Genomic DNA, 12,326 nt, shown 5'->3' with positions numbered 1-12,326 from the left:
TGGATCATTGTTGCTCCCTTTTCTACAATATTCAATGTATGTGTCTCATGGTGCTTACAGTACTTATATCCGATGTTAATATTTTGTTTCAATAAAATCTTTATTGAACCTAAAAAAAGATGGTGAACTCTGTGGGACCAGTGCGAGGAAGCAACACATTCATGATTTCTGGCGCACAGTCTTAGTGAATCACCCCACGCAGCATTATAGACAAACAATGCACTTTTAGTGAACTCGAGTGACCTTGTAAGTAAATGTGCCCCACTATCTGAAAGGTGTTTAGCTGCATGACAACATACTAGTAGTGGTTTATTAGGTCACTGGTAAATTTGATTGGGAAACCTGTTCTACAAATGTCATTCACCTGTTAAATTAACAAAATCACACCTAAGCCCACCATGCATGAACTGGGGTAGGGGGTGTTTGAAAAAAAAATTCCAAATGCAGTTTAACTGCTTTTGCCCCATTTTCTTGTGGGCTTGGTTATTATGGCTTTCACTGTGCACCCCAAATGAAATGTCTCTTAGATTCTTTGGTAAGATCACTGGTCTACTTAATTAATATACGTTTTATAAGGTTTTCATACAATTACAAATATTAAAACCTCTATTACGGGGTTAAAGGCTGGGAATAACCGTTATTATATTTTGATAGATCGGACATTAGATCAGGCAATACCTAACATGTTTATGATTTATACTGTTTATTTTAATATCAGTTCTTTGGAAAGGAGAGCGAATTGAATTTATGTTTTTTAAATGTATTTTTACATTTTTTGCTTTATTTTACTATTTTTCAGACCCGAGTCTGAATTTACTCTGAATTGACTTTCTTATTGATTCTACCATACTTCATCATCTATTACAAAGTACAAATCACACATTAACTCCTATTAACATTAACTGCGCAGTTACTTCCTGCACGGGAATGTACTATAGGGTCCCGCTTCTGTCACCGGCTCACTGAGCCAGCACTGGCTGTCGGATGTCTGTAACAGCTGACACCGTGCTGTAATACCTGCGCTCGGAGCCGGCACCCATCGCGAGTGTTAACCCCATACACGCCACGGTCAAGCTAAAATAAGACCACTAAAAAGAACAACTCTTCTAGCAAAAATAAGCCCTTAACCAGATTTGTCAGCCGGAAAATAAAAGTTATGCATATGAAAAGATGGTGATGCTAAAATGAACAAGATTTTCTCCAAATTAGTTTTTATTCAGTAAAATTTAATAAAATACACAAAACCCCCACATATTTGGTATCGCTTCGTCCGTGATAATCTGCATAATAAAACAGGATTTTTATTGGACCAACAAAGTGAACCCCGTAAAAAAACAACCTCAAAAAACGCTCCCAAAAAAAAGATAATTTTTAATTAATACCCTTTAAAAAATGCTCTTAAAAGCGATAAAGAAAATGTTATGCATTCGAAAATAAGACCACTAGAAAGAACAACAAAAAAAGGAGAATTATTCTCACCGTTAATTCGGTTTCCATTTGTCCCTTGACCTCTGTAGGGACAGGAAGCAGAGAGGTTAAATACCCCACCCCGGCATCCGTACTCCAGTGGCTACCAAATAACTACACCGGCCTTGGATGCAACCCATTGTATGTTACAGAACAAATAGGCAAACTTTCCTAAGCTTTAGAATAGACAAAATTTAGGGTGGGAAATATATATGGGCCGTCATGGTGGACTAATGGAAACTGAATTAACAGTGAGAATAATTCTCCTTTTCCATAGCGTCCCCCATGACGGCCCGAACTGGAGATGTACCAGATAACAAATTAGGGGGGGACAACAGCTTGTAAGACCTTCCTTCCGAAGGACTGGTCTCTAGCACTCTGAACATCTAGCCTATAGTGTTTGGCAAAAGTTAGCTGACTAGACCAGGTAGCTGCTCTACATATATCCTCTAGTGAGGCATCACGTTTCTCAGCCCAAGAGGCTGCCCCTCCTCTGGTTGAGTGTGCCCTAACAGTCCCCGGAATGTCCAAGTTGTTGGCATCATAAGCTTCTTTGATGACAGTCCGGATCCATCTAGCAATGGACACTTTTGAAGCTTTTTTGCCCTTGTTTCTTCCTTTGAATTGTAGGAGAATGTTGTCATCTTTTCTCCAAGACTTGGTAAATTCAATAAAATGTAGAAGGTATCTTCTGACGTCCAATGTATGCCACTCTGATTCTCTGGCATGTCTTGGATTCTGACAAAAGGAAGGTAGAATAATTTCTTGGTTACGGTGAAAGGATGAGGCCACCTTTGGTGTGAAGGTTTTATCTAACTTTAGCACGACCCTGTCCTCCAACTTCTTAAAATAGGGCTCTTTGATTGACAAGGTTTGGATTTTTCCCAAACGCCTAGCTGTTGTTATGGCAATAAGGAAGGTGAGTTTTAACGTCAGCTCTCTAATCTTAACCATCTCTAGGGGGTTCAAATGGTACTTTCGTAAGGTGGTTCAGTACTAATGAGAGATCCCAATTTGGGATATTTTGTTTTATATGTGGTCTTAGTCTAGCGGTAGCTTTGACAAACCTTTGAATCCACCTGTTTTCTGCTAGTGAAGTGTCGAAGAATGCGCTGAGGGTTGCAATCTGGACTTTTAAAGAACTTATCTTAAGGCCCTTGTCGAATCCTGCTTGCAGGAAGTCCAGCACCTGTGAAATGTTAGGGGACAGTTGGTTAGGAGGAGTCCTGCCACAAAATGATACAAATCTTCCCCATATCCTGGAATAGATTTTGTGAGTAACTGGCTAGCGGCTTGCCTTGAGCGTGGAAATTACCTTACTCGATAATCCTTTAGATATCAGCAACATCCTTTCAGGATCCATGCAGAGAGCTGGAGAGCCTGTGGATTTGGATGGTATACTGGACCCTGGAACAGGAGGTCGTTTAGAGGTTCCAGCATGATAGGTTCTTCCCACACCATCTTCCTTATCCACGGAAACCAGTTCCTCTTTGGCCACCAGGGAACAATGAGAATAACCTTTGCTTAGTCCTCTCTGATCTTCTGAATGACCCGTGCTATGAGAGGTATGGGAGGAAATGCATACATCAGAGGCCCGCTCTAAGACTGACTGAAGGCATCTCTTTGACCAAACAGAGTCTTTGGTTCTAGAGAGAAGAAATGAGGAACCTTCGCATTTTTGCTGGAGGCAAAGAGATCTACTGCTGGTTGTCCCCATCTTTGTGTGAGACGTGCAAAGATGTTCTCGTTCAGACACCATTCGTTTTGGTCTATGACCTGACGACTGAGATAGTCCGCTATCAGATTCTCTTCCCCCTTTAGGTGGGTGGCTGAGAGAGAGCAGATGTTGATTTCCACCCACGCAAATATCCTTCCTGAAAGATTGAGGAGATCGGAGTTCTTGGTACCCCCTTGATGACGAAGATAAGCCACTGTGGTGGTATTGTCCGAGTATATTCTTACATGTTTCCCCTTTAACTTTAAAGTGCTGGCTCTTAAAGTCTCTAAAACTGCTCTCAATTCTCTAATTTGAGGATTGGGTTCTGATTGACCGTGGCCATAGTCCCTGTGTGGGGAGACCTGCTACGTCTGCTCCCCATCCTAATTGACTCGCATCCCTCTGAATATTTATTACTGGCCAGGGATGCCATGATGTTCCTCTTTCTAGATTTGAAGTGTTCTTCCACCAATCCATGGATCGCTTGACTACCTCCTATATCTCTATTTTCTGATTCAGGTGTTGGGGGTTTTTGTCCCAGGAAGCCAATACCCAACTCTGAAGGGATCTTGTGTGACTCTGACTCCACTGTACACACTGTATGCATGATGTCATAATCCCAAGGATTATGGCTTCTCTTACTGTGCACTGACTTCTTTTCTGAAATGCTATAATCTGCTGTATCAGATTTGTTTTCTTCTCTGGTCGTAAGAAGGACATTTGCTGAATTGAATCCAACAGTGTTGCTAAAAAGACTACCTTCGTACTTGGAGCTAGCTTGGATTTCTCCAAGTTGACTATCCATCCTAAATAGTTGCAAGGTTATTAGTTGATGTATTGAACTGGCCACCACTAACAAATCGTCCAGATAGGAAATAACTAATATCCCTTTTTTTCCTGAGGAATGCTATCACTTCGACCATAAGTTTTGTGAACGTCCTTGGGGCCGAAGATATTCCAAAAGGCAGCGCCTTGTATTGGAAATGGACTTCCTCTCCTCTAGGCGATAGCATTGCGAACCTGAGGAATTTTTGTGAGGCTGGATGTATTGGCACGTGGTAGTACGCATCTCTTAGATCTATCGTACACATGAATGCTCCCGGTTGGATCAGGACAGCTGCTGAGTTTACGGTTTCCATCTTGAATTTCCGGTAGCATACATATTTGTTCAAGTTTTTTAGGATGCAAATCATCCTGAATGTACCATTTGTTTTTTTTTTATCAAGAAGAGGGGAGAGTAGTATCCTTCCCTTTGATGTTCCTGAGCCACAGGGATGATCACGTCTAGCTGGATCAATTTTTGTATCTCTGACCATAGTAGGACTGAGAGATTTTCTGAGGGTTGTTCTGTCAAGACAAATTTCCTGGGAGGAAGAGAGGTTAGCTCTATATGGTAACCTTCTTGGAGGATACTTAATATCCAGGGATTCGATGTAACTTGATCCCACTGTAAATGGAACTTTAACAATCTTCCTCCCACTCTGGCGTCATTGTTTTCTGTATGCTGGGGCAGAGTTACTGGCACTAAGGAGGAACCCTCTTCCTCCTTTAGGGTAGCTCCACTTGCCCTGCTTGCCTTTCCCTCTGTAAGACTGCTTCTTATCCTTGGGGTCCCGAAAGGGCTGTTTCCTTAGATTACTTCTTGATTCTGGAAAGCCTTTCTTCCTATCCGCCGCTTTTTCTAGAAGCGTGTCTAATTCAGATCCGAATAAATATTCCCCTTCAAAGGGAATACCACATAGTTTTGACTTTGGCTTCGCCAATGGACTGGAGATTTCAGATCAAAGTGACCTTCTGACTGAATTAGATAATGCACCTTCTTTGGCGCTAATTCTTACTCCTTCTGCTGAGGCATCTGCGATGAAAGCTGTAGCCGCTCTTAATGTGGGGAAGGTACTTAACAGCATTTCCCTAGGAGTGCCATCTCTGACATGATTCTCTAGTTCAGTGGAAGAGAGTACAAGCCATGGATGTCGTGGCGATATTTGATTTTAAATTTAACATGGCACACTCCCATGTCTTTGTTAGAAGACTGTCCGCTTTTCTATCTAAGGGATCCTTTAGTTGGATTGAGTCTTCGAATGGTAGGTCAGTTTTTTTGGTCATTTTTGTGACCTGGATGTCTACCTTAGGCATTCGCCATAGAATTCCAAATTTTGGCTTCAGATTCGTCAAATGAAAGACGCTTTTTAAATTCTTTAGAAATGGAGATCCCGTTTTCTGGCTCTCTCCATTCTTCCAGTATTAACTCCTTGAGGGTGTTGTTGATTGGGAACACGCGTCTCTCAAAAGTGGTTCTAGATCCTCAGTTGTCAGTAGATATCTAGATTCCATCTTACTCGCTGAATTTGAAGGACCTGGATCCATATCTACAGATTCCTTAGTTCCAGTTCAGTCTGATGCTGAATCCGACATGGTTCTTGAGGGATTAATGCCGCTATAGATGTTGTAACCGAAGTTTTAACTTAGTCTCTGATAAAGCTACACATTTCATCTACAAATGAGGCTCTTTCCTCTCTGAATGAATTATCCACACAATTCTTGCAAACTGTTTTTTTGTAATCACTTGGGAGTTTTTCCAGACACATATTGCACTTTTTTGATGTGGCTTTCTTTGTGCTCGCCTGATCTTTGTCCTTAACTCTCTCTTTATCCTTCTCCTTTTCCCTGGGCTCCTACCAAGGAGAGGGAGGAGTAATTGGTCCTTAATCACCACCCTATCCCTAAATGACCCCACTTACAGGGTTCAAGGATATGAGGTCCAGGCCCGAAGCCTCCATACCACATGCCATCATGTTCCCAATCGTGGAACTACTGGTATCAGCAAGCCTAAACATTAACAAAAATGCATGATAGCCTCTGACATCAATACAGTATAGTGGTATAAGTGAGAAGGTACCTTATGTAGCTTGAGCAAGGAGTACACTGCACAAGATTCTAAAGGAAATATACACATGGATATTGATACATATCATATATGGTAGAATTGATCCAAACATACAGCATATGACCGACCTTAGCAGGCTGGGAAATGCCTAGAGTAGAGTCTGATCTCGGAAGCACCTGGGTCAGGGATGACATACGATCATTAGACCTCAGATCAACGTGAACACCTCGCTTTTTGAATCTTACCGCTCAGTGCTCCTGCTTCCGGGTTGCGCCATCATGACGTCACATCCGGCCCCGTCATGAAGTCATCACCATCCGGCGGAAGTCATCACCAGAGTCAGACGGCAGCCGGCTCACGTGACCTCCACGATGGACGCGCTCCGGGTGTCCTTAGCTTCACGGAGCTGCGGGCAGGGCCGGAGGAATGCAGTCTCCTCGTGGCAGAGGAAAGGACCGGATTCCGGTCGAGGCCGAGACTGCTTGGGGTAAGGGGACAAGTCCCTGCGCCTCACTGTGATCCACACACTTAGATTCACTTAACCCTGCTACCTTTCTTCAAACATGTATATATCTATCTATCCAATTAACTTTTTTTTATATTTTTATTGTGCTTATTTATACACTTTTAGTTATCTATTTATTTAATGACCCTGTCATTAATGACCTATGTCTTAACCCCGTTACCTTTCTTTAAATATGTATATATCTATCTACTCAATTAACATTTTTTAATGTGCTTATTTATACACTTTTATTCATCTACACTCACCGGCCACTTTATTAGGTACACCTGTCCAACTGCTCGTTAACACTTAATTTCTAATCAGCCAATCACACGGTGGCAACTTATGCATTTAGGCATGTAGACATGGTCAAGACAATCTCCTGCAGTTCAAACCGAGCATCAGTATGGGGAAGAAAGGTGATTTGAGTGCCTGGTTGTTGGTGCCAGAAGGGCTGGTCTGAGTATTTCAGAAACTGCTGATCTACTGGGATTTTCACACACAACCATCTCTAGGGTTTACAGAGAATGGTCCGAAAAAGAAAAAACATCCAGTGAGCGGCAGTTCTGTGGGCGGAAATGCCTTGTTGCTGCCAGAGGTCAGAGGAGAATGGGCAGACTGGTTCGAGCTGATAGAAAGGCAACAGTGACTCAAATCGCCACCTGTTACAACCAAGGTAGGCAGAAGAGAATCTCTGAACGCACAGTACGTCAAACTTTGAGGCAGATGGGCTACGGCAGCAGAAGACCACACCGGGTGCCACTCCTTTCAGCTAAGTACAGGAAACTGAGGCTACAATTTGCACAAGCTCATCGAAATTGGACAGTAGAGTAGAGTAGAGTCTGATGAGTCTCGATTTCTGCTGCGACATTCGGATGGTAGGGTCAGAATTTGGCGTCAACAACATGAAAGCATGGATCCATCCTACCTTGTATCAACGGTTCAGGCTGGTGGTGGTGGTGTCATGGTGTGGGGAATATTTTCTTGGCAGTCTTTGGGCCCCTTGGTACCAATTGAGCATCGTTGCAACGCCACAGCCTACCTGAGTATTGTTGCTGACCATGTCCATCCCTTTATGACCACAATGTACCCAACATCTGATGGCTACTTTCAGCAGGATAATGCGCCATGTCATAAAGCTGGAATCATCTCAGACTGGTTTCTTGAACATGACAATGAGTTCACTGTACTCAAATGGCCTCCACAGTCACCCGATCTCAATCCAATAGAGCATGTGGTGGAACGGGAGATTCGCATCATGGATGTGCAGCCGACAAATCTGCGGCAACTGTGTGATGCCATCATGTCAATATGGACCAAAATCTCTGAGGAATGCTCCAGCACCTTGTTGAATCTATGCCACGAAGAATTGAGGCAGTTCTGAAGGCAAAAGGGGGTCCAACCCGTTACTAGCATGGTGTACCTAATAAAGTGGCCGGTGAGTGTATTTATTTAATGACCCATCCATATTAACTACCACTCACCCACCTCTAATGGCCCTACCGCGATCTCTGATACCACTTGTCTTATTACAATTATCACATTTATGACATTTCATACACTCATCTTTATTTACTCCATATATATCCACTTTGTATCTATGTGACAATGCATCTCTGTGAAAATCTGTAAGCCTGTGTAGATGTATGGTATACGCGTATGGTTGTACATATGTATATATATGTATGTGTATTATATATGCGTTTCACCCCTATTTTACCCCTCCTTTATATGTTTATGATACAGACACCACCTCTTTACGTAACCCATTCATTGATTTGTCCTCACATTGCATATACAGTATATATATTTATGTTGTCTCTTTTTTTTCAACCATTGTTTTTACTAAATTTGGTGTCTTTTATACCTATTAATTACTAACTATGATGTGTTAATTTCTGTTTCTGTCTTGTGCTATGTAACCCCACCATCAGAGTTTTTGACCTGAAGAAGACACCATTACGGTGTTGAAATGCGTTGTAATAATTCTAATAAAACCCTTATTATTTTACTTTAGACGTAGCGCGTCTTCCTATTTGACCCCGCATTTTCCTTCCTTGCCGCATATTTCATCTGGACCTACATCCAGCCCCGGGGCCTGATGCTGCAACTCCACCACAACATCCCCCACAACCCCCCCCCCTTTTTGTGCACACTATCTTTGGCGCCTGGCTAAAAAAATCCCCCATTTCTTTTTTCCTACTCTTGACTATAAGGGTGAATGACTAGCAGGTGGCAGAGCTGTGCACAGTTCAAGTCAGCTGTTGTCTGTAAGTAAGGTTCATATATAAGGCTCACTGGACTATAAGGCGCACCTTTGATTTCTGAGAAATACAAAGGATTTTTAGTGCGCCTTATAGTCCGAAAAATACGGTACAGGTTTTAGACCATTTTCTGAAAGTTTTCCAACTTGTCTGCAACAGTCCGATTCCCCAGTCTTAGGCCCCATGTACACGAACATACGAAAGGGGGTTTATATGGCCGCACAATTTGCGGGCTCATTATGGCCCAAATAGACGTCTATGGCACCCAGTCACTGTGGAGTGAGCACACACTGAAAAACCGCACTGCAACCAAGGCGGGCAGCTGAAAAATATAAGCCATGTCTAATACTTTGCCACACGTACTGCTAGCACTGCATTCACACGTGCAATGCAATCGCCTTGTCACTGTTAGCGTTACCAGTGAAACACATGTGATTGCTTACCGATTGCATGCGTTTTCCGGCCACTGCAGTATTACACAATCGCCCCCCCAAAGTAAATACAGCTTCCCCTAGTACTACACAGTCTCTCTCTGGAAGTAGTATATACAGCTGACCCATAAAAATACTAAAGCTTGCACTTATCTCCAGCCTCAGAACCCCCCCACCCCCAGCTACTCTCCTGCTGGCAGCCGCATTGTATGTAGTGACACAGGCCGTGTGTAATGACCTCATCACATCACCACTGTGCCTATCAACTACGTTGGCGCTTTAAAGGCACCAAAGTAATTGATTTTTCAGGTAGTCTGTATTTGCCAGTGACGAGCCCATACTACCGGCGGCGATCTGCCGCCCATAAAAAGGTCCACAGTCTGCCACATGAGCCGGGAACTTCATCCTGGCTCATGGCAAATGCGGGCCTGACACTGCCTCCGCTTCAGTAAATGCAGCCTCCCCAAAGTATACACCATCTCCCCAATAAATAAAGTCACACCCCAGTATATACAGCCTCCCCTAGTAGTACAAAGCGCCCCCAGTATCACATAGCCGCTCCTAGTTTTACACAGCCTACCCCCAGTGAATACAGCCTCCCCTCAGTAGTAGTAGAACATACAGCTGATGCCGATAAAAATAATAATGCTTGTATTTACGTCCAGCCTCGGCGCTCCCCCGCATCTCCCCTCCTTCTGGTGCAGGCAGCCACATTGGGGCAGATTTACTTACCAGGCCCATTCGCGATCCAGCGGCGCGTTCTCTGAACAGGATTCGGGTCCGGACGGGATTTATGAAGGTAGTTCCTCCGCCGTCCACCAGGTGGCGCTGCTGCGCTGAAAATCATCTGAACGCGCCGGAATACACCGAGCTGGACCAGGTGAAGGTAAGCGCTTCCCAAGCGACACATTTTCAGTTTTTAAATGCAGCGGTTTTTCCGAATACGTCGGGTTTTCGTTTGGCCACGCCCCCCGATTTCCGTCGCGTGCATGCCAGCGCCGATGCGCCACAATCCGATCGCGTGCACCAAAATCCCGGGGCAATTCAGGTACAATCGGCGCAAATTGGAAATATTCAGGTAACACGTCGGGAAAACGCGAATCGGGCCCTTAGTAAATGACCCCCATTTTGTGTAGTGACACCGCTCTGCCCATGAATTACATCGGGCCTTAAAGGCACTGATGTTATTAATTTTTCAGGTAGTACGTACTTGCCAGGGTGTCCGATCCCCACAGATCACAAGAACAGGGGGGTTCCAGGTACCTCCGTCGGACCCCACGTTGCTCCCCGAGATGAATGGAGCAGACAGCCGTGCATGTCCGTTCTGCTCCATTCATCCCTATGGAGCTGACGAAGATTGCCGAGCACATTCATTGCCATCTGCTCCATGAGCAACAACGGGTCAGACTGAGGCACCTGGAACCCCGTTGGACCCCCTCCTGTTCTCGTGATCTGTGGGGATCTCATCGCTAAGACCCCATGATCAGCAAGTTAGACCCTATCCACAGGCTCTAATGTGTGGTTGGAAAACCCCTTAAAGGGGTTATGCGAGATAAATGACTTCGGGTTTGCTTTAAAAAAAAATAAACGTGTACTCTCCTCCTCCATTGCTGATGTCCCGCGCTGCTGTCAGTCTAATACATGTCCCTGTTTGTTTACAAGGGTACGGAAGCTGCATTCCGGGAGCTTCTGGACAGCGTAAAGGGGGTTAAAGAGGTTCTCTTTAAAAACAGAAGGTCATAACAGAAAAAAACTGACAAATTAAAAGGAAACTGACTATCAAAATCAAGCATGATAAACCATGGACACTTACTCATAGATCCAGGGACTGGGAGTGTGGTCATCTTCTTTTATTTGTTATCCATGGCCTCCCTCCTAAAATCAACTTTTAGAAACGGACCAAAAACTGGTTCAAAACGCCAGGTGTGGCGTTTCGATTAAAATAATTGGTCAAACCTGTCAAAAAACGGCTGCGTTTTTGAAAAACGCATGTGGTTTTTGAAAACACATCCATTTTTAGGGTGATGCCACACATGGCGTTTTGAACCCATTTTTGGTCCATTTTAAGGCAGTCTGTTAAATCTGCGGCCGCATATACGTCCCCATAGACGGAAATGGCGGCACGGCACCATTCCGCGCACCAGGAAAAGATAGAACATGCTCTATATTTTCCCTGGTGTGCGGCCGTGCACCGCTGTTTCCTATGGAGGGAGGAGGGGTCACCTCCTCCTCCTCTCCAGCACACGGCAGTATGCCCGCACGGTAAATGCACCCTGAGGGCGCGTTCACACGTTGCGTTTTGGTTGCGTTTTCATTGCGTTTGGAACGCATATACAACAGCTGATGTGAGGTAATTTGCCTAATTACATTACCGTTTACGTTTGTAAACGCAATGTTAACGCATGCGTTAACAAAACGCATGCATTAACGATTTGTTAACGCATGCGTTAACATCGCGTTTACAATGCGTTTTGTTAACGCATGCTTTAACAGTGATGAAATTAGGCAAATCACCTCTCCTCAGCTGTTGTATATGCGTTTCAAACGCAATGAAAACGCAGGTCAAAACGCAACGTGTGAACGCGCCCTAAGAATGAAGGATGTGCACCATTGTATACATGTTACAGTGTACATTGTACAACACAATATGTATATAACATCATCCACTATACACAGCTGACAGAAATGTCAGGGGAGGGGAGTGCAGGACTAGAAAGCTCTCAGCTATATACGTGTATGTGAGGTGTATATACTGTATTTGTATGTCCTGTATGTATAACAGGAGTGCATAATTGTGTGTGTACGAGTGTAGAACCGTATGTGTGTCCTTGTATGAATGCACACCTATGTCATTTTTGTTTTAGGGTACGGGGTCCCATGCAAAAGCCTGCTCAGGGGCCCAGCCTCTCCTAGTTCCGCTCCTGCCTCAGTGTAGTAGACTATAGAGAATCTCAGTGTATCGCATTGTAAGGAACTGATTATATGCACCGGGTGGTAGTTTTACAAGTGTGCATGAGTCCTGTAATGCCCTGCTCTCCAGGAATTCACATTCACT

Source organism: Engystomops pustulosus, chromosome 6, assembly GCF_040894005.1.
Source record: "Engystomops pustulosus chromosome 6, aEngPut4.maternal, whole genome shotgun sequence".
NCBI classification, from domain to species: domain Eukaryota; kingdom Metazoa; phylum Chordata; class Amphibia; order Anura; family Leptodactylidae; genus Engystomops; species Engystomops pustulosus.
The sequence above is the reverse complement of the archived record's forward strand: the minus strand, read 5'-3'. Positions refer to the sequence as shown.